Raw genomic sequence first — 22,753 nt, 5'->3', positions numbered from 1 at the left:
TGTGAAGACAAACAGGGAGAGAAAACTGGCCCTTCTCAGAGCAGAGTCAAGGCCATCGATACAGTAGTGAGGATGGCACACAAGCAGTCACAAGTGCAAGGTCCATGATGACAGAGACAGAAAGTTCAGGAGGAAACTGCACACGAGAGATGTCTTTTGGAGAATGGTATTGCAACTAGTAATAATGTAGCCCAGTGACTATGTCAAATTCTGCCCAATAAGATTGGCCACTCTAAACCGGGCAAGGTGCAAAGAAGTGTACTGAGAGTCTAGACATCCTCTCTCCAGTACAGCTTCAAGGAGTCCAGAAAAGTTCTCCCCTCTTTGACTGAGGCTAAAACTTGAGAAGGGACTATGAACCTCACCATCCTCTACTCCAAGAATTTGTAACTTAGCTTTGCAAGACTGTAATCCCCTGAGAGCCATGGCCTGGCCACCAGAGTTTTACTGCTCACAGCACAGACATATTGAAAATTCTCAGTCTGTTCTTTGTGCCAACACAATACAGAAAGTCATGAATGATGCAAGGTTCTGAGTGATGTCCCATGACTTCTGTGTAGCTTCGAGTTTTCTGGTGTTTAATTTCTGCTGTCATGGAAACTGTCCTGAAGAGCACAGACTGTTGGTGATTTCCTGCAGGCAGAGTGACAACATATCTAAGAAGAATGGTACTGTCTCTATTACTGTCAATCAGTATTTATTGGATTCCAGCGGCGTCTTGAGCCACATTAGGCGCTTGCACTGAGATGTGCCCCGAGCTTACACATGGTTGAACTCAGACACAGGAGGTCAGCTGGGTGAAGCAAGGCAGCTCCAGAATACAGCCAAGAATTAAGGCTATACATTCTGTAGAATTAGGGCTTTCATGACTGAATCACTAGGCTCTTGGTGAAAATTTTAAAGTACTCTAAATGTCAAAGTGCGAACCAAAGGAATTTACGTTCCATCAGAAATAGTAACATTGGAATTATGTAATTTTAGAATATACATGTTTGACAGACTCATTTTTCTTGATGTTCCTTATAGTCTTTTCTGTATGATATTTAGATTGCTATTCTAGTCCTATTCCTATATCCTTTTGCATTTCTGGAGTCTTTGTTATTTACCTAGTGTTTTGCAGAACCACTCAGCTTGAAGCATCTGTAAGTTAGGATAAAGTTTCTGGATCAACTCATTCTGTTGGGATTCATGTCTTAATTATTTTGTCTCTGTCGTAAGCAGTTTCCCCACCTCCTCACCCTCTATTTCTGTACGGGCCAGTTTGCTGGAACAAAGTATCCCTAGGCAGCCTCAGATGTGCCCTTCAGTCTTTCCTTAAGTTACTCCCTTTCTGAACTTATATCTTAGCTCCTATAGTTCACATCTCTTGGCTCTATTGCTTTTTCTGTTTCTTCTCCTACGAGCAAAGAAAAATTAAAACAGCATCAAAACTCAGTATCAGGCTCTTCCCACACACTCCCAGCTCCTCTTGTCTAGAATTTTCTCCCCTTTACTAACTTTACCTTCTTGGTCCTGACTATTTTGATTCTGGAAGAGTTAAAATGCCTCATCTTCAGTGAAGCTTTACTTCATGTCCTAATATCTAGTTATGAACTCCCTCTCCATTTCCACTACACTTAAAACAATGATTCAGTTACAGTGTTTAACTCCTCATATTGTACCTACTTGTTTAAATGTCTGTCTCTGCACTTCCCTGAGAGTTCCTTGATTGAAGTGGCTACATCTCATTTATCCTGGCATCTTCTGCTTTAAGCTCAGAAGTTGGTATCAATACAGATACGTTTATTAAAATGAATGAACAATAAGGCATAAGATTTAACAAAGAAACCACTCTTTATAACCTTACTGTTTTGTTCCTTTAGAGTAATGTACTACTTTACATCTATAATCTACTAGAGGACAGGAGCTAGAGTTTAAAATCTCCCTCTTGTTGACTCTATACATCAGCATAATATACATACTGAACCGACGTTAGTTTATATTAAGTCAGTTTACATAACGTTGAGTTAAAATTGTTACACACTCACTAGATAATGCCCAGATCCACCAAATGGTTCAATGATTCCAATTATCGGCAGCCAATAGTGACATTTGCAGAAGCTGTGCAATACCACTGTCGCATCCAGAAAGCCTGATGACAAATACCATACTGCTGCATTCCAGTTTTTATGGAAAAATGGAAGTTTTGGAGGTGGAGTACAACAGTTAATGTTTGGGGGCATTCTGCTAGCATCTGAATGACAATACCCTTGGTTATTCTCCACAATTAGCTCATAGGTAGGTTTTTTAACCTCGTTATCTTTTTCATTTTTCAAATGGGGAAACTGAAGAAACATGTACATGTGTTCATCTGTAACAACTGTTATTGTTGCTAATAACAACTGTTATTAACATTTTTTTAAACATCTTTGTTGGAGTATAAATGCTTTACAATGGTGTGTTAGTTTCTGCTGTATAACAAAGTGAATCAGCTATACATAAACATACATCCCCATATCTCCTCCCTCTTGCGTCTCCCTCCCACCCTCCCTATCCCATATTCTCTATTATAAGTATTTTGCTGGTATCACCATTTCATTCCTTAGGAAAAACACTTAAAAACTTAAAAAAATAAATTTAAAAATTAGGGACTTCCCTGGTGATCCAGAGGTTAGGACTCCATGATTTCACTGCCGAGGGCCTGGGTTCAATCCATGGTCGGGGAACTGAGATCCCACAAGCCACGTGGTGTGGTCAAAAGTAAATAAATAAAAAATAAAGGAAAACACTTAATGGAGGCATGATTGACATGTAAAAGGCTGTATGTATCTGTATGTATTTAACATATACAACTTGATGAGTCTGGAATGAGTCTGGGGATAAGTATACGCCCATAAAACTGTCACCACCAGGGTTATAGACATATCTGTCACCTCCCAAAATTTCCTCCCACCTCCTTCTAATTATTATTATTATCATGATTTGTGTGTGTGGGTGGTAAGAATATGACATAAGATCTACCTTCTTAGAAAATTTTAAGCATACAAAACAGTATCATTAGCTATGGGCACTATGCTGTATAGTAGATCTTTACAACTTACTTTGCGTAGCTGAAACTTGTGCCCTTTGACCATCACCTCCTCATTTCCTGTCCCCCTGGTCCCTGGCACCCATCCACCACTGTAGCCTCCACTACTATGGGTTTAACTGTTTCATATTCCCATGTAAGTGAGATCATCCAGTGTTTGTCTTTCTGTGTCTGGATTGTTTCAATCAGCATGGCTTCCAGGTCCATTCATGTTGTTACAAACGGCAGTATTTCCTTCTTTTTTTTTAAAGGCTGAATAATATTCCATTGCATGTATATACCACGTTTAAAAAATCTGTTTATCTGTCTGTGGACATTTAAGTTGTTCCCGCATCTTGGCTGTAGTGAATAATGCTGCAATGAACATGGGGGCCAGCTGTCTCTGTGAGAACCTGATTTTAATTCCTTTATCACCATTTTATCCTGACTAGAATATGAAAGGTAGAAAGTTTGAAATATTTTCTCAGTTTAAAATTATGTTTTCTTTCAACTTGGGGGTGTTTGAACCAAAGAGCCAGACAACACAGAAAAAGGCAGCTTCTTCCATGTAGGTTGGCACTTAGTTGGATAGGTGGTGCTGTTGCAGGGATGGGTTGAACTGGGTAGTAGAAAGAGAAAAACAGCTTTTCAAATGTCTTATGCGTAATTTCATCATGTATTTGTGAGGTGTTGCGATACTCTAAGATAGCAACTATATTCAACTTATTCTGATGTAAAATTGAACAGTTTTCAATGTAAAAATTAAATATAATGAGAAGTTATTTGCTATTTTGGCTTGTTTGCACCATTTTTACTCTTCACCTGGATAAATAAATGTGATGTTACATAGTTTGCTGATAAGAAATAAAGCTAGCGCCCAGAAAAAAAATTAGAATTAAATGGTATATCTGTTTCTAATCTGTGGGCTTAGTTACTGAGCCATGCTGTTTCCACAGTATATTTGTATCACAATCATTAGCTCTGGCATTTACATTTGTAACCCTACCCTTGTTTTGGTCATTTTTTATAATAGTGCTGAAATGTTCAAATCATAGCATTAAGTGAAATGGTATCAAGCTCCTAAAAATTTTACCCTTTACTTAAAAAAATTCTAAAGTCATTCAAAAAAAAAAAAAGGTTTCAGCAAAATTTACAAGTACAGAAACAACTTTCCTCATTTCTTAAATCCTATGAAAGATAGTATTTAAAATATAGCTATTATTGTTGACTCATAAATGTAGTCTTTCAGATCATTATATTCTCCAGTTAAACATCTTCAAGCACTTTGAAATATATGTTTGTTAAATGACCATATTTTTTAACATATTGAAAGCACTCATCACCATATTTTATCAGTAGATTCCACTATGTTTTATTGCCATGAGAACCCAGCTGCTCTTTCTCTGAAACCTTCCAGAAGATTCATTATGGAGCCCTTTCTCTTAATGCCTTTGTCCCCTTTCTTTCAATTATATAATTCTTTATATAATAATTCCTTATATAATTCTTTAGCATGTACCATCTTCCTGTTGACGTGAGGTGGTTTTAAGAATTTGATAATTTGAACAAAGGACTGTTTTCTTTTCTTTTTTCTTCCCCTCCCATCTCCCTGTTTTCTCAAGTGACTGCCAAGCAAGAATAGCTATGTCTTAGGAAGAAAGGAAAATGAATAAAAAATTATTATTAATTACGTAGGCCAAAGGGCCTATGAAAAACATATGAGAGTTGCACACAGAGGATACTCAGAAGTACAGCATCATCCAGCTGTAACTGGTAAGCAATTGGTGTGATTGACAGAGGAGAAGAGAAAACTCTATCATATGAAATGGAAATTTTCCCATGGTTAGTTTTCAACTATAAAAATAAGAAAAATTAATACTATATATGTCACTAAAATCATGATAAATGACACTGAAACTAATCGTAAGCTTATCAAAGTATCATAAAAATAATTGCAACCTAAGTAACATGTATTCATGATCCTACCTTCATTCAATTAACAAATGCCTAAGAATGCCTGCTATGTGTCAGAAATTGTCTTAGGTATTGAGAATAGAGTGCTGAGTTAGTTGAACAAAGTCCCTGACTTTACAGAGCTTAGAGTACAGCTATGTTTGAGATTATATGTTGATTTCCATGCCTTTGTCAGTATTTAGGTTTCCACAGTTGTATGTCTAAAGATACCTGGAATCTAAGATTTAAAGGGAACATTGACCTGCATCTAATTTAATTATCTATGATTTTTCGATGATCTCTTGTGTTGATGAAAAATTAATCAATTGATCTAAGAAAGAAACGGACAATTTTATTCGAGCCAAATTTGAGAATTACAACCTAGGAAGAGCATTTCAGAAAGCTCTGAGTCTTTTGCGTTTCCATACAAATTGTGAAAATTGTTGTTGTAGTTCTGTGAAAAATGCCAGTGGTAGTTTGATAGGGATTGCATTGAATCGGTAGATTGCTTTGGCTAGCATAGTCATTTTCACAATATTGATTCTTCCAATCCAAGAACATGGTATATCTTTCCATCTATTTGTATCATCTTTAATTTATTTCCTCAGTGTCTTATAGTTTTCTGCATACAGGTCTTTTGTCTCCTTAGGTAGGTTTATTCCTAGATATTTTATTCTTTTTGTTGCAGTGGTAAATGGGAGTGTTTTCTTAATTTCACTTTCAGATTTTTCATCATTAGTGTATAGGAATGCCAGAGATTTCCGTACATTAATTTTGTATCCTGCTACTTTACCGAATCCATTGATTAGCTCTAGTAGTTTTCTGGTAGCATCTTTAGGATTCTGTTTGTGTAATATCGTGTCATCTGCAAACAGTGACAGCTTTACTTCTTCTTTTCTGCTTTGGATTCCCTTTATTTCTTTTTCTTCTCTGATTGCTGTGGCTAAAACTTCCAAAACTATGTTGAATAATAGTGGTGAGAGTGGGCAACCTTGTCCTGTTCCTGATCTTAGTGGAAATGTTTTCAGTTTTTCACCATTGAGGACGATGTTGGCTGTGGGTTTGTCATATCTGGCCCTTATTATGTTGAGGAAAGTTCCCTCTCTGCCTACTTCCTGGATGGTTTTTTATCATAAATGGGTGTTGAATTTTGTCAAAAGCTTTCTCTGCATCGATTGAGATGATCATATGGTTTTTCTCCTTCAATTTGTTAACAGGCTGTATCACATTGATTGATTTGTGTACATTGAAGAATCCTTGCATTCCTGGGATAAACCCCACTTGATCATGGTGTATGTGGACCAGACTCCATTTATTATTTTTAACATTTGAGAAAGCTGGTCCACAAAATTCCAGCATGGCTGTGGAATAGAATTTATTGGAAAAGATAATGAGAGCTCGGTCTGGACATACAGGTTGGAGCCAAATGGTGAACATGAATAGGACATCCAAGAAGTTCAGATGTTACCTTATATAATAAGGGAGGCCTCTGAAGTTTTATTTGCTTGTTTTATTTTTATTTTGTTTTAACCCAAATCAAAATTGTTTTTTTCTAATGAATATGAGAGTAACTTACATGCATTATATCCCAGAAAGATAGCCACTGCTGATACAGTTTATACTCTCCCAGTATTTATATTAATTTATATAGAAAAATAGATAATGGTAGGTCCCAAGTTCCCCTCACTGAGAAGTGCAGCCTTGGTAGAACCACATGGCCCCACCGCTTCCTATTTGTAATTGAATAGATGGGGGTAAACACACACACAAAGTCATATAACATGTAAGGGATATATATAAAGTACACTTGTAGTTTTGAGGGAGGGAGATACTGCTTCGGGCTGGAGGAATCAGGGTAAGCTTTGTGGGGAAGGTAGCATGAAATATGGACTGATTCATAAAATTATTTATGTCGGGCTCATGCCAATATCTTTAGTGTTGCTCCAGTTTCAGTACATGTGCTGAGGAAGTGAAGCCTTAATATCCAATGAATGGTCATGTCTATCCTCTGCAATGGATGTTCTAAAATTTAAGTAAGAAATAGGTCTCAAATCGTACCTACTTATCACTCACTCTTTAGAAATCACACTTATATGCCAACCAGTACAATCTCTCATCATTTATGAATGAGGAGTTAATGAGTTACTCAGGGTTACACAAGTAGTCAGAGACAGGACTAGGCTTGTATTATAGAATTCATGCCATCCTATCCATTTAGAGCCTCTTAAAGAAGGATTGCAAGACCCACTGAAATAGAAAGGGTAGTAAGTAAAATGTAACTATTGTTAAAGCAAATTTTTTCAAAAGATTGAAAGACATAATTTTCATACAAATATAACATGAGCGTATGTCCAAGACTGTATTGAATTCATTACATTAATGTGCTGTTAAGATGGTTAAACTAGTCTAAAGAGCATCTAAGAAGCTATTTAAAGGCAGATTAGGAAGGGAATGTTAAAATAAGATAGCTGAGTTTGATAGAACACAGGTTACAATAAACTATAATTTGGGGGTTTATCTGTCATACCAAAGTGAAAATATTTGCCTCGCCACCAGACAAAAATCTTCAAATTAACCTCTGCTCCAGTGAAGTTGTAAAATAGTCCAGACTGTATAAAGTTAATCGAAGGTACAAGCCCCTCACTGAGAGAATACCTAGTAAACTTCCCCTATTTTCAAGATCCAGATAATTTTTCTCACAGTGATTTATAAAGCTTCATAACTTTGACCTCAGATATCCTTTCCGAAAATTATATTAATATGTTCATTTATCTCTAGTACAGAACCTTTCAAACATAAATACTCATCCTTCTGGAAACAAATACTATTGAAAGGCCACAGACTCGTGTTTTATTTTCTTGGATCTTAATGCTGCTATAAGGATCACAGCTCTAGCAAAATGTGTTTGAGAACTTGTTAGAATAAATTCCGTATTCTGCGTTTATATTTAGTCAGAAGGCTGAAGACAGATCTCTAAGAAACAACATAAGGAATAAGTTAGAACTAGTTGAGCTTCCTATCGACAAGAATTATTTGACTGTTTCTCAATGGACCAAAGAAGTGAGTATGAGTTCCTTGCAATGGAATATACACTTTTGAAACCTGTGGTCTCCTTCACCTCATTCATTCACCAGTATTTCTCTATCAAACATTTTTTTTTAAATTCCTAAGAGCTACTTGCTGTGGAAGATATTAACATTTATATGAGATTTTATCATTCCTTAATGAGAATGTTTTAAAATGGTTGCAGGGGCTTCCCTGGTGGTGCAGTGGTTGAGAGTCCGCCTGCCGAGGCAGGGGACACGGGTTCGTGCCCCGGTCCGGGAGGATCCCACATGCCGCGGAGCGGCTGGGCCCGTGAGCCATGGCCGCTGAGCCTGCGCGTCCGGAGGCCGTGCTCCGCAACGGGAGAGGCCACAACAGTGAGAGGCCAGCATACCGCAAAAAAAAAAAAAAAAAAAGAGTGGATGTATGTATATGTATAACTGATTCACTTTGCTGAAACTAACACAACCTTGTAAAGCAACTATACTCCAATAAAAATGAATAAAAAATTTAAAAACTGTTTTACTTTAGAAGATTTTGAGCTATGCTAATTTGAATGAGGAATTCATGACTGTTTAGTACCACCCCACCAACAGGTATCTGACTTTGATTTGCTAGGTGAAATGGCTAGAACTATACAAGGCATGAATTACTGAGGGTAACACAAGAACCCACAGTAAGTTAGCTTTCTACAATATCTCGATTTTCATGAGCTTGTTGGTCTAAATAATGCTTATTTCTAAGACTAACGTGAGTCACTCATCCCTGCTTAATTTAGCTCTAGTTTCCCATTTTATTTTGAACAGAACTTCTGTACCTTTTTTCTTTTTGACATATCCTTCAAATACCGCTGAACTCCAGAAATCCCAGCTGAGTACTGGCAGCTTTTTTTCTGCTGTCATTTAACTAAGAATGATGGAGACTTGGACTCATCAGGCTGCTAGCAGTTGGGCACTCTTCCTTTCCCAGCTATTGTATTGTGATCTCCGTGAGGTCTGTGACTCTGTCTCAGTGCTTCAGTTTATCATTAACACTTAGCCGGACAAAGAACAACACTTAATAATGATGTGTTGAGAAAACAGATTTATATTATACAAGAACTTGTGTATCTTTGCAAAGTCTTTCTCACTCTAAAAATTATCTTAATTATTTTTACTTGGAAAAGAGCAAAAGAAAAATAAAATCCATGGTTCATTCATTCATTCATTCTCTCTCTCTCTCTCTCTTTGGTTTCCTCTGTAACTAATTTCCATTTTGATATTATTTCTTTTATGCTTAGTTTGGGTTTAACTTTTCTCTTCTTTTTCTAATTTACTAAGGTAGAAGCTGAGATCTATGATTTAAGACCTTCCTTCTTCTCTAATATAGATGATGAAAATTATAAATTTCTTTCTAAATTCTGACTTTAGTGGCATTCCACAAATTTTGATAAAAGAATGTTCATTTCCATTCAAGTCAAAATGAAATAACCCATGGGTCAAAGAAGAAGTCAATAGAAGTAAAATATTTTACATATTTCCCATATAGTTGGAGATTTTCCAGGGACATCTTTCTTATTTATTTTTAATTTCATTTCATTTTGGTCAGAGAACATATTATATATGACTTGAATCCTTTTAACTTTAATGAGACCTGTTTTCTGGCTTATATTGTGGCATATCTTGGTAAATATTCTATTATTTGTTCATTTTTTTCTTCAAACTTTTTGTTCCCTCATCTCTCTCCTTTTCTTTGCAAAATCCAATTACATTCACATTAGGCCACTTCACGTTTTCCACAGTTCACTGATGTAATTTTGTTTCATTCTTTTGTTTTTTTTGTCCTCTGTATTCATTTTGGATAGTTTCTAGAGTGATGTATTCAAGTTTACTATTTTTTCTTCTACCATGTCTAATTTTCTGTTAATTCCTTTCAATGTACTTTTCATTTCATTGTAGTTTAAATTTCTAGACATTTTATTTGAGTCTTTATTATATTTTACATGTCTATATTCAACTTTTTAAACATCTTGAACAGGTATAATACTTTTTTTAATGTTTGTTAATTCTAATATTGGTGTCAATACTGGGTCAGTTTTGATTGGTTGATTTTCCTCCTCATTATGGGTCTTTAGATGCCTGGCATCTTTGATTGGATGCCAGACATTGCAAATTTTACCTTTTTGGTTACTAGATATTTTTGAATTTCTCTAAATATTAAGTTTTCAGATTAAACTTTTTCTAAGTGTAATTACTTAGAAAGCAATTCCTGTCTTGCTTTTAAGGTTTGTCAGTGTGGCTCAGAGCAACATATAGTTTAGGGCTAATTTTTCCCTTTGGCTAAGGCAAGACCTTTCTGAATTACCTACTCAATACCTTGTGAATTATGAGGTTTTCCATTCTGTCTGGTGGGACTTGGTACTTTTTGAGGCACTGTGTGGGTGCTGGGTACTTCCACCTCTAATCACCTTAGATGGTTCTTTCCTTAGCCTTAGTTTGTTTCTACACATGCATAGGCCCATCAGTACTCTGTTGAATACCAACGAGTACCTTCTGAAGAGCTCCAGAGTCACCTCTTTGTACAGGTCTTTCCTCTTCATTACTGTGGGTTGTAAACCATAGATGCCTTGGCCCCTATGAACCCTAGAGGTCGGGTTCACCTCCTTTAATCAGGGAGTCTACTGGGTTCTTCCTGGGTTCTTCCTCACTCTGCCATGGTCTACAGACTCCAGGCATTAAGCAGTAGCAATCATGCGGCTTACTTCCTTTGTTTCCCATCTTTCAGGGTTCATTGCCCTTTGTTGCCTAATGTTCAGTATCTTGAAAACCATTGGTTTGTATGTTTCTCTCCATCTCTCTATCTCTGTCTCTTTCTCAATCTCTCCCTACCTCTCTCTCTGGTTTGTTTTTAATAGGAGGAAAAATTCAGACTCTGTTATTCCCTCTTGGCCACAGTAGAAGTTTCTTTCTAAGCAAGCAGGACTTTTAAATAATATAAGGAAAGAAGATGGATTAAACACTTCAAGGCAAATGAGGTCTTTTGTAGCATTTTTTTGTAAACAATAAATGTGGTCAGGCAATGGCCTCTTAAAGAGTCAGGAGGTTTACTGCTAACATACTAGACAGAGTACTGCTGCTTCTGTAGACCATGAGAAAGTGGTATAATAGAGTTACTTAACATCAGTGGATGGATTATTTTATCAGCATAGTGAAGGAATTAGGCTAATTGACCACTGAGTACTTTTTAATGTTTGCATCAATAAACGGTGTTCTTTATTGTGAGTCCATTTTGCCCAATTTCTTAGTATCACATAATTTCATAAAATATTTATATTAAAATGTTAGAGGATATCACAACTTTCTTCACTGAACTTTGCCATTATATACTAAACAAAACGTATTAACTAATGATTGCTCAGTAATCTTCATCTTTTGCGTCTATGTGTTGAACACACACAATACTTAAAATTGAAATCAGATCATTTCAAATATAGAATTCTACAAACGTGAACTATCTTGAGGCTGGCAGAAAAATAAATGCAAAAACCTCTCTGGGAGCCCAACTGACCTTTGCTGTTACTGATTTAACAAAATATTTCAATGAAATTCAAGACTGACCTTTCTGTGCCACATCTTATGACCGTTTTTCTGCTTAAGAAATTAATCAGCTCAAATCTCATTGTGCTGGGAACCCTGGAGAGGAAGAAAAGAAGAAAAGTTTTTTAGAGCAAAGATTGAGGGACAGCACAGAATAAGAAAAAAAAAGTGTCAGTATCAGGCAAACAGCTATCTGAAAACAGATATTCTTATTAGAACCTTTTAAACATTCATCCCACCCAAACCTTTCTAATTTTTTTCTCATCTAAAAGTGTGAGCATAGTGCTGGGGAGGTTACTTTGGTATGCTTTTGAAGTCAGAATAGAATGAAATGATCAAACTTGACAAAAAGGAAGTTGCAGAAAAGTTAATATTAAATAGCAGTGCAGGAAAGTTTTCGGTTAAAAAGTGAACATAGGGCCTCCCTGGTGGCGCAGTTGTTGAGGGTCCACCTGCTGATGCAGGGGACACGGGTTCGTGCCCCAGTCTGGGAAGATCCCACATGCCACGGAGCGGCTGGGCCCGTGAGCCATGGCTGCTGAGCCTGCGCGTCCAGAGCCTGTGCTCCTCAACGTGAGAGGGCACAACGGTGAGAGGCCGCGTACCGCAAAAAAAAAAAAAAAAAAGAGCATAAATAACAGTTTTTGGAAGCAGAGAAATTGAATCATTTTAAACTATTCCTATGTAGCTCTCATTTCATTCTATTCTAATGATTCATGAGTAATAAACAGAATAATTCATTATTCACCATAAGTAATGAGTACAATTATTCTTTTCTTTTCTCCTCTTGGTCCTTGAGCACAACAGAACAGTGACCACATCGGATCCATCATGTGAGCTGGTATGAGGATTAGTTACCTAGTAATTCTCACAAATCATCAGACTTCCTGGGAGCACAGAAGTCCCATTGTTTTCCTACTTAGCCTTTCTTTGCTTCAAAACATTCACCAGCAACTACTCTGTCTTTTTTGTTTCAAATTATGTTTATTTATGTTAATGTTTGCACAATTTTATCACTCCATATTTCCTGATTTTAAATATTAAATGCTTGGATACATGATGAAACAGAAAAATGGTTTACTCTATGCAATCAGTTTAGACCACAAACATAATTTCACCTGAAAATTCCACAAACATCCATATAACTACTTCCTTTTTTTTTTTTTTTTTTTTTAGAATACAGAAATTTTCTTCTAATTGTAACCTCTTACTATCATTGCTTAGCCAGGATGGAAATTTGGAAGCTTACATGTATATGCTGTCCTGGCTTTTTTGGTGTTCTCTGTGCTAAAGTGAATAATCAATTAGTTAAATCTTTAATATACAAATGTGTCAGACCTCACCCTAGGTGCTGGAATATGCAAAAAGAGCAATATACATTTCTTATCCATTAGGAAATGTTAGTCTAGTATTCAATAATAATGATTAACTTGAGTCCTAATTATTGAGTTACTTTTGCCTAATCATAACAGGATGGAGAGATTGGGAGGAGAGGGCAGAGCCACAGGAGGAAAGAACCTTTAATAACACACTAAAGAGTTAGGATTCTTGCCAGGTAATAGAGAAGCGTCAGGGATAGAAGGAAATCAATTAGAATGAAGTCTAAAAATATTAATCCAATATATTTGCTGATTGGATAGCGGATGCAGAGAGAGGGAGAGGTATGGGACAATCCCCAGCTATATGGTACAGAGGATTGAGACGATGATGTCACTGATGGAATTACAAAATAAAAGAGGAAAACCTCATTTTAAAGGCAGATGACTTCTGTTTTGATTATGTTCAACCTGAGTTTTCTGCAGAACTACAAGCAAAAATGTCCCACAGATATTTGATTAAAAAAACTATACTCCTGAGTGAAGTTCAGCAACTCTTAGATTCAGAGTAGCAGCTTTGGAGGGATGAATTATCGTGTTTGAGATGCCTACTTGTTACTAAAATAGAAATGTGGTAGACAGTTGGATATGTGGGTCTGGAATCTGGGGAGATCAGCTTGGTGCTTTGTGATGACCTAGAGAGGTGGGATAGGGATGGGGGGAGGCAGGCTCAAGAGGGAGGGGACATGGGGATATATGTATGTATATGGCTGATTCACTTTGTTGTACAACAGAAACTAACACAGTATTGTGAAGCAATTATACTCAAATAAAGACCTATTTAAAAAAATGTGAGGGGGGAAATGGCATTTCAGACATGGAAAAGCTAAACTAAACTAAATTTCTTCCATAGACATTGTCTTAATCATTTAATTGAGAATAAACTCTTGGAAAAAAGAAGGAATAAATCAAGAAAGAAGACAGTCATGATATCCAAAAAAAAAACACTAGATGAACCAGAGAGGGTAATTAGTTCCTACTGCGGTGAGACAGGTGGGCAGTAGAAGTAGGAGCATCCAATTTAAGCTAGCAGTGGAGGGCGGATGCCTCTGGGTGGAAAGTATTCGGTACAGAAAAGGAGGCGCTAGAATATACAAAACTATTGAAAACATGATGGAGTGTTGAACACATTAGTTGAAGGGTTAATAAATATATGACTGTTTTCCAACTTGACATTGTGTGACATTGAATCTGTAGAAAAGATTGTAATATTTGTATACAAAGCTTGACTCTGTGGTAAATTCATCATAAAAATGTAAACACTATTTATTGCTTTTATTCTTAGAATCAACCTATAGTTAAATCACAAAATGCAGTGTTATCAACCATGTCAAATCAAAGTAAATGTACAGATGATGAGTTGGAAGTACAAGAGATGGTGGAAGGCAGGGAAGGAAGACTAGCAAACGGAAGATGCTCTCCAGAGGTGATGGGAAAATATATTGAGGTTTAATAATTTTTTAAAAAAACTGCAGGTTTCACTGGTGTTGAAAATAATAATTGTGATGGAATTTTACTAGTTAAAGATGGGGTTCAAAGAGCAAAGGTATAATGGTGTAAGGGATCTAGATCTTTATCTATCTCAGAAGCAAATCAGTAAATAATTTCAAAGTCTCACCTATATATACCAGTGCAAGCATAATATGGAAGATATGAAAATACCTACTGGAAAAATTAAAAACAGAAATGCTGAAAATTATTGTCTTTGGGACTTGGGACTAGGAGAGGAGAGGAGTAAGGCAGAGGACTATTTCTTATTATAAAATCTGCTGGTTTTTAATCAAGTGCATATATTACTTTAATTTTAAAAGCTGTAAAATGTATATGTTAGTTGACAACAGCCCCAAAGGGGTCAATTTTTGAAATTGCATTAAATCTAATTTATTTAGTTGTTCCTTTACTATTCCACCGTTTATTCAACAGTTGCTACGTAGTAAGTATTTTAGGGGCTGAAAATATAGTGAAAATAAGACAGGTAAGGTTCCTGCTCCTGCAGGGCTTACGTTCTAGATGCTATAAGCAAGAAGGTGGGGGGAGAGGGGGATAGGGGGAGACAGAGAGAGAGAGAAGGAAAAAGAAAATTTCAAATAATACATGCTATCAAGGAAACTAATTAAGATTAGCATGGTGAGGGTTTATTTTGGATTTGGTGATCAGACGAGAACTCACTAAGGTAAGGATACGGCTTCGGTGTTGAGATCTGAGAAGAACCCAGTGAAATGAAGACCAAGGAGCAGAACCCTATAGGAGTATGTGTATTTTCTTTAAACAAGAGATGAATATATACTCTCTTATCATGTGATATGTTTTTGTTATATAATCACTAAAGGAAGTGTGTTGTTTACCCCACAGTAATTCCTAATGTACATAAATGTATCTCTTTACATTTAGGTAGGTGATGACGTTCTTAACTGATAAAAGAAATCAATAAATGAAGTGATTGAATATGACATTGAAGAAAACCTACCTTTACAAAAAAACAAAAAACCCACACACATTATGATGCAGCCTCATGGTCATACATAAAATGGGACGAACAATTCTATTAATGGTTATTGATGTGTGAATGAGATGTAACATCTTTAAGCATGAGTCTTATGAAAATTTGCCCATGCTGTAAATATTCTTCCAGTGCTTTGAATTCCAGAATATCTTTCTCTTAAATTAAAAAGATATCTGATTTACTATGACTGTCAGCCTGCCAAGAAACTGCAAGATGGTTTGGCAAGTTAACTAAATTAAAGGCAGATGTCAATATTTTATTTTGATCACTTAAAAAATGATCAAAAGCAAATTTTGTCTGAGTGTAGAATGAATGTAAAACATTTTAGATTGTTCTTTTCCTTTTTTCATATGATTATGTTATTTTGGATTTGGATGATTTATTTGTTAGTTTTAACACTCAGATGTAGATTGTTGTGTTTATAAGCTCCGCGGTTTGTAGTACACTGTCATTAGCCTGTGTATCTTCTCTCGTTCTTATTTTGTGCATGTGTGCATGTATATTTGCTTATGAGTATGTGTATATGCACAGATGTGTGAATGCATGGAAGTGTGCACAAATGTATTCCCTTTTATCCCCTTCGCCAAGTCCATTCTTTTGCCTTCTATAGGCAACCACTGTAATATATTTGATATGTATTATTATTATCTTTTTTGTTGTTGTTGGTACGCGGCCCTCTCACTGTTGTGGCCTTTCCCCTTGCGGAGCACCGGCTCCGGACGCGCAGGCTCAGCGGCCATGGCTCACGGGCCCAGCCGCTCCGCGGCACGTGGGATCCTCCCGGACCGGGGCACGAACCCGTGTACCTTGCATTGGCAGGCGGACTCTCAACCACTGCGCCACCAGGGAAGCCCCGATATGTATTATTTTTATGTGTTATTGTGAAATTTGCATTGAACTTTTAAATGATTCTAATTCATGTGAATATAATTGTGCTGTAGAGTTCATTATTTTTCTTACTTAACTCAGGAATGTATCTGAAGATTTATATATATTGTATGCTTAGTACATTGCCTATAAAACCTACCCAGTTCTCCACAATGGCATCCACTAAGAGGTACTTTTCTCCATTCACTAGTGATGGTAACCAGATTGCCTCCAACCCCTCACTGTCACAAACAACCCTTATCTCTTTCAACTGGTGTGAGAATATCTTGAGGATGTAAATTCAGGAGTGGAAAGCTACATCATAGAGTCTATGCATATTTAATATTCCTTTGGACTGTCAATATTTGGCATTATAGAATTTCTTTTTCCCCAATCAGATGGGTGCAAACTAATATCTCATTATTGTTTCAATTTACATTTATCTAATTACTGTGTTTAAATATCATGTTTGTTCACCTTTTGGGGTTCACATTTATGAATTGCCTATTGATATCATTTGCTTCATTTGGGTGGGGGGTTCTTGTCTTTACTTCTTGATTTCTAGGTATTTCTTCTATATCCTAAATATTATTCCCTGTTTGTTTTATTGATGATAAATATCTTTTCTATCATTTCTATTAAAATTTTGCCCATTGTATCACTTATTGAAAAGAAACTCCTAAATATTATGATTTTTAACCTTAGTCAATTTTGCCATATGATTTGTACTTTGGTGTTTTTTTTGGCGGGGGTGGAACTCCTGTTTTGAAAGCTATTCCTCTATATGAGTCAATTAGGTCTTTAATCTGTCTGGATACACTTTTCTGTGCAGTGTAGTCAGGATGAAGTTTTATTTTTCTCCATGCAGGGAACCCATATCCCTAGTAACTTATACTCAAAATTATTTATTTCCCTACTGATTCAGATGCTATGCTTTTTATATATTAGATTCACATATAGTTTTGTGGAAATTATTATGTTCCATTGGAATATGTGTCTGTTTTTCCCCAAGTATACAGTTTCATATTTACTGTGGCTTTGTTATTTGAGTTTTCTTCCATATAAATTTTAGCATGAGTTTCAAAAATTGCTGAAAAAATCGACATAGTTTTATTTGGGGTTAGATTTAATTTTCAGTTAATTTGGGGAGATCCAATATTTTATTTATTAAATGGTTCCCATTCCAAAACATGTAATTTCTCTCAGTGTATTCAGATATTTTTTTATCCATGAATAGAATTTGAATATTTTTTCACAGAAAGCTGAAGTGATTTTTGTTAAGTACATTCTTAGATATGCTACGGGGTTTGTTGCCATTATAAATGGAATATGTTTATTATCTAGATATTGTGATTATTGAGAAACAATATTAATTTTTGTAAATTGATTTTATACCCTGTAAACTTACCTAATATTTTGTGAGTTCTAATAATATTTATTATTTCTATACAAGTAGAAATAATAATTTTTGGAGATAATTATAGTACTTATAAATACTGGTAGTTTCTTCTTTTTTTTCCTCATCCTTACATCTTTCATTTTTTCCCTTTCTTTCCTTACAGCATTGGATAGAAGCTCCAGAATTAGTGTTAGGGTAGACCTTCATCTTGCTCCAAAACTTAAAGTGAATATTCCAAAAACTTCTTCGTTAAAGATAAGATTTGCTATAGATTTTTATTGTACAAGTAAAACTTGCTGTAAGGTATTTTCATTATATGTAGATTAGACTTTATCAGATATTTTCTTTATTGAGGAAAATATGTGCAAATATTATCATTTTATGTATTAGAAAAAATAGGTCTAGTTTACCTAGGCTTTCAAATATTAGCCTACTGTTACTTATAATACTTCTGTATTATTTATCAGTTCACTGTTGTGAATTATTCCTCTTTCATTCCGTATTTTGTTTATTTGGAAACTTTCTTTTAGTTTATGCTCAGCTATAGGTTGTTAGGATCATAAATCCTAGCACATTTTGATTAACAAGAGCAACAGAGACTGCAGTGTATGCTTGGTGCATTGGCCAAATCTCCCAGCTCTATAACTGAGGAATTTATTTCTCCAGCTGCAAGTTATGCTGCTGGCAACCCTCAGATCAGCAATCCTTGCTCTCAACCAAAGGAGCTTCCTTACCCAAGTCTATGCCTATTCCTGGGATAAGCTGCATCCCAAACTGGTCCTTTTGAGAGTACAAAAGCCCAGAACCAGTTTCCATTCGAGACATTTCTGAAGGGTGTTCCCAGCTCCAGAGCTTGCCATGGTTGTTCTAAGGGCCCTATTGCAACTGTGTCACAATTCTCCCTCTGCTCCCCAAACCACATCTCAATACATCTGCCCTTAGGAATGAGGCATGAATATTCCTTTCCCAGCCTGAAGGGTGGCACTGGAGCTCAGCTTCTCCAGGCTTCTTCCCCTGGTAAGGAGATCCAAGACTGTCTATAGTCTCCAAGATCCCTACTGGCTTCAAAGTCCCGGCTAGAGGACAGCTATCTTTCCTAGAAAACTGTAAAGTCTTGGCATCCCGAATCCAGACGTTGCTGTACCAAACACCCTATATATTTCTCCACTGATGAGGTCACTTCCTCATATTTTTAGAGGAGAGACACTCGATGGGGGGTAAGGGTTCTCCAAATCAGAACCTATTACAGACCTCCTGGCTGTGACATGAGGTAATGGGGAGACTGGGTAACTATGGGTGCTCTGCCTGGTGACCCTTGGTTATGTCAGCTAAACTTACCCTTATAAAAGCTATTCTCTAGCCCCCATGTCATGTGACATGGAATTGCACTGAGAGGACCCATTTGGCATGACCCTTACCTCATTGGGTTATTTTGAGAATTAAATGATAGAATACATGGAAAAGTTCTTGGTATAAGAACCTGCCACATATAAAGTATTCAATATGTAGTTTCTATTATAATTATTATCATTAATATTGAATACATTACCCTTTTATTTCTGATTGTGCCAGGTAATTATTTCAATTACATAAAAGTTTAAACACTTCTAGGCTATAATAATGAATAAAACAGACAAAAATTCTTATCTTTCTGAAGCTTCTATTGTGTGGAGACAATATATTAAATATATAATATGATAAATGGAGATAAGTTAAAATGTAAAAATAAAGTTTGGAAAGGTAAGAGTGCCTGGGCTTGGTAAAATCGGGGATAAAGTGTGTTTTTAAGTAGAGTTATTATGGAAGGACTCACTAATACTGTTATATTAGAGCAAAAACCTATAGAAGATGAGAGAGTAAGTTCTAGAATGCCTAATTAAAATAGACATAGGAACTAGCAGAATTCCTGCAGCAGTTTTCTGACCTGTGGAGTTAGAGCTATAATGGTGTGGTGATTACCACCAATCCCCACTCAACTCACCGATTTGGTCTGTCTAGAAAACAGACACATCTTGGAGAATGACAATGGATTATCATAAATTTAACTAGACGATGACTCTAATTGCAGTTTCTATTCCAAATGTGGTCTCATTTCTTGAACAAATGAATGCATGCCCTGTACCTGTTACACAGCTGTTGATCTGGCAATATAATTTTTCCTGATACTTGTTAGTAAAGACCACCAGAACAGTTTTCTTTCAACTGGCAAGGCCAGCAATGTAACCATCATCCTGGGTATATCAACTCGTCAACCCTATGTCATAATTTAGTGCTCAGGGAACTTGATTATTTTTTCCCTTCCATAAGATCAACTACATTGATTATATTATATGGATTGCACCTAGTGAGCAAGAAGTAACTAGTCTAGATTATTGGGAAGATATTTGTGTGTCAGAGGCTGGAAAACAAACAAAAAATTGGGAAACTTCCACTTCAGTGAAATTTCTAGGGGCCCCGTGGTATACAGCATGTAAAGATATTCCTTCTAAAGTGAAGGCAAGGAATCCCCTGGCGCTTGAGTGGTAAGTGGTACTGGGAAAACTGGACAGCTACATGTAAAAGAATGAAATTAGAACACTCCGTAACACCCTACACAAAAATAAATTCAAAATGGATTAAAGATCTAAATGTAAAGCTGGATACTATAAAACTCTTAGAGGAAAACACAGGAAGAACACTCTCTGACATAAATCACAGCAAGATCTTTTCGGATCCACCTCCTAGAGTAATGAAAATAAAACCAAAAATAAACAAATGGGACCTAATTAAACTCAATAGCTTTTTCACAGCAAAGGAAACCATAAACAAAATGAACAGACAACCCACAGAATGGGAGAAAATATTTGCAAACGATGCAATCAACAAGGGATTAAGCTCCAAAATATACAAACAGCTCATGCAGCTCAATATCAAAAAAGAAAAAAAAAATCAAAAAATGTGTGGAAGATCTAAATAGACATTTCTCCAAAAAGACATACAGAAGGCCAAGAGGCACATGAAAAAATTTTCAACATCACTGATTATTAGAGAAAAGCAAATCAAAACTACAATGAGGTTTCACCTCACACTGGTCAGAATGGCCATCATCAAAAAATCTACAAACAGTAAATGCTGGAGAGGGTGTGGAGAAAAGGGGACCCTCCTACACTGCTAGTGGAAATGTAAATTAGTACAACCATTATGGAGAACAGTATGGAGGTTCCTTAAAAAACTAAAAATAGAGCTACCATATGATCCAGTAATCCCACTCCTGGGCATATGTCTGAAGAAAACCATAATTTGAAAAGACACATGCACCCCAATGTTCACTGCAGCACTATTTACAATAGCCAGGACATGAAAGTAACCTAAATGTTCATTGACAGACGAATGGTTAAAGAAGATGTGGTACATATATACAATAGAATATTACTCAGCCATTAAAAAAAGAACAAAATAATGCCATTTGCAGCAACAAGGATGGACCTGGTTTTTCAAAATGAGATTCTAGTGCCATGTCTAAAGTTTCAAAAAAATTTTTTTTATAATAGGATGTTTGAAAAGGAAGATAAATTTTAAAACTATTATACTTTTTGACTAGGATAGGCATCACTAAAATCAGTTAACTAGGAAAAAAAAGAAAAGAATTTTCAATTTTATCAGTGATTTGGAATGAGCAACATAAGAAGAAAATCATCTGGGTCTTTGTCTTTGTGTTTTATAATATTTGGACAAAATTTTCTCTTGAAGTTAGTGATGTTTTGCTTCTCTTTCAGAATGAAAGCCTGATGTTTGCCTTCACAATCAATTCCTATTTCTTTCAATTTAGAGCTGGTAAATCTTTACTGCAAATGGCAAATGAGGTCAAAAGACATCCCAGGAGACACATCTTCTGTCTTCTACCAGATGCTCTTTGACACTCAGGGGCCTGGTGAGAATAGTCTGGAGGGAGACAGTGAGGAAAGGGTCACCACTTGCTAAAAGTTGTTTGGCTGTTTGGTTTACGATATTGGTGATTTATCATCAGTCACTTGTTAGTTATAAATCTCTAGGAGTCCAAAAGAATAAACAGCCTTCTAGATAGAAGCCTAAATTCAGAGTCTGCTCCTAGCCTGGAGTAGCATTTCTATACTATTACAAATTTCTGTTTCTAAAACCAGTCCAGTTTTATGTTTTTATAAGTAAGTTAGAAAAAAATATAAGAAGCATGTTCAGGTAACATGGAAATAGAAATATGCTGCAGGAAAGCATAAAAAATCACAATATCTCAATATGCTGAATTACAGAAATATTCTAAAAATAACAACAAACATGTGTTGTTCTTTACACTTTGAAAATTAATGTTAATAACAATACCTACCATTTATTGAGAGTAAAAGGTATTATGCTAATCCAAGGTAGCATGCTAAGTACACACATAAAACATCTCTTTTAATCACAGTAACCCCCTCAACAGTTATTTACTGGCACTTACTATGAACCAAGCTCTACACTATGTGCTTAAAATACATCCATGAACAAAACAGATAAACATCTTGGCCCTTATACAGGCCTAGAGGTGAGTATCAATACTGTCATTCCCATTTTTTGAATGGAGAGGCAAAGAAAGAGATATTCTGTAAATCAAAGTTCTCAGAGCAAGGGAAGTGGCAGTAAATGGATTCAGTCCATTTTCGCAGTATCGTTCAAGTTAATTTTTAACAAAACAAAATAATTGCATAGAAAAGAGAAGAGGCAACGTACAACATTTGTGAAATAGACAAATATAAATGACAACAAACTCAACAAGTGTCAATATTTCAATGAGGATGCGAAGGATCTACAAAGACAATAACTATGAAATAATGTTTAAAGAACTAGGTTTGAGGTTAGACAAACTTGGTTTCAAATCTTGGCATCGCTGTTAACTAACTGTGTGACTTTTGGCACATGCTTTGCTTCTGTGGTCTCAGTTTCTTCAATTGTAAAATAAATATACATGAAATCAGGTGAGGATTAAATGAGGTACTA

General features: G+C 36.0%; 1 long non-coding RNA gene across 1 annotated transcript in view; it reads right to left on the bottom strand.

Annotated features, from left to right (window-relative positions):
* Window positions 1–11,727, bottom strand: part of LOC307197335 — a 46,491-nt gene extending 34,764 nt beyond the window's left edge. Inside the window, exon 1 of the long non-coding RNA XR_013831386.1 lies at window positions 11,641–11,727. This is a non-coding gene — a long non-coding RNA (uncharacterized lncRNA). The remainder of the gene's footprint in view (window positions 1–11,640) is intronic.
* Between the last annotated feature and the right edge of the window lie 11,026 nt (window positions 11,728–22,753).

Source organism: Stenella coeruleoalba (genome assembly GCF_951394435.1).
Source record: "Stenella coeruleoalba genome assembly, chromosome: 14".
Lineage (NCBI taxonomy): Eukaryota > Metazoa > Chordata > Mammalia > Artiodactyla > Delphinidae > Stenella > Stenella coeruleoalba.
Note: the sequence above shows the minus strand (reverse complement) of the source record. Positions and strands in the feature narration are given on the sequence as shown.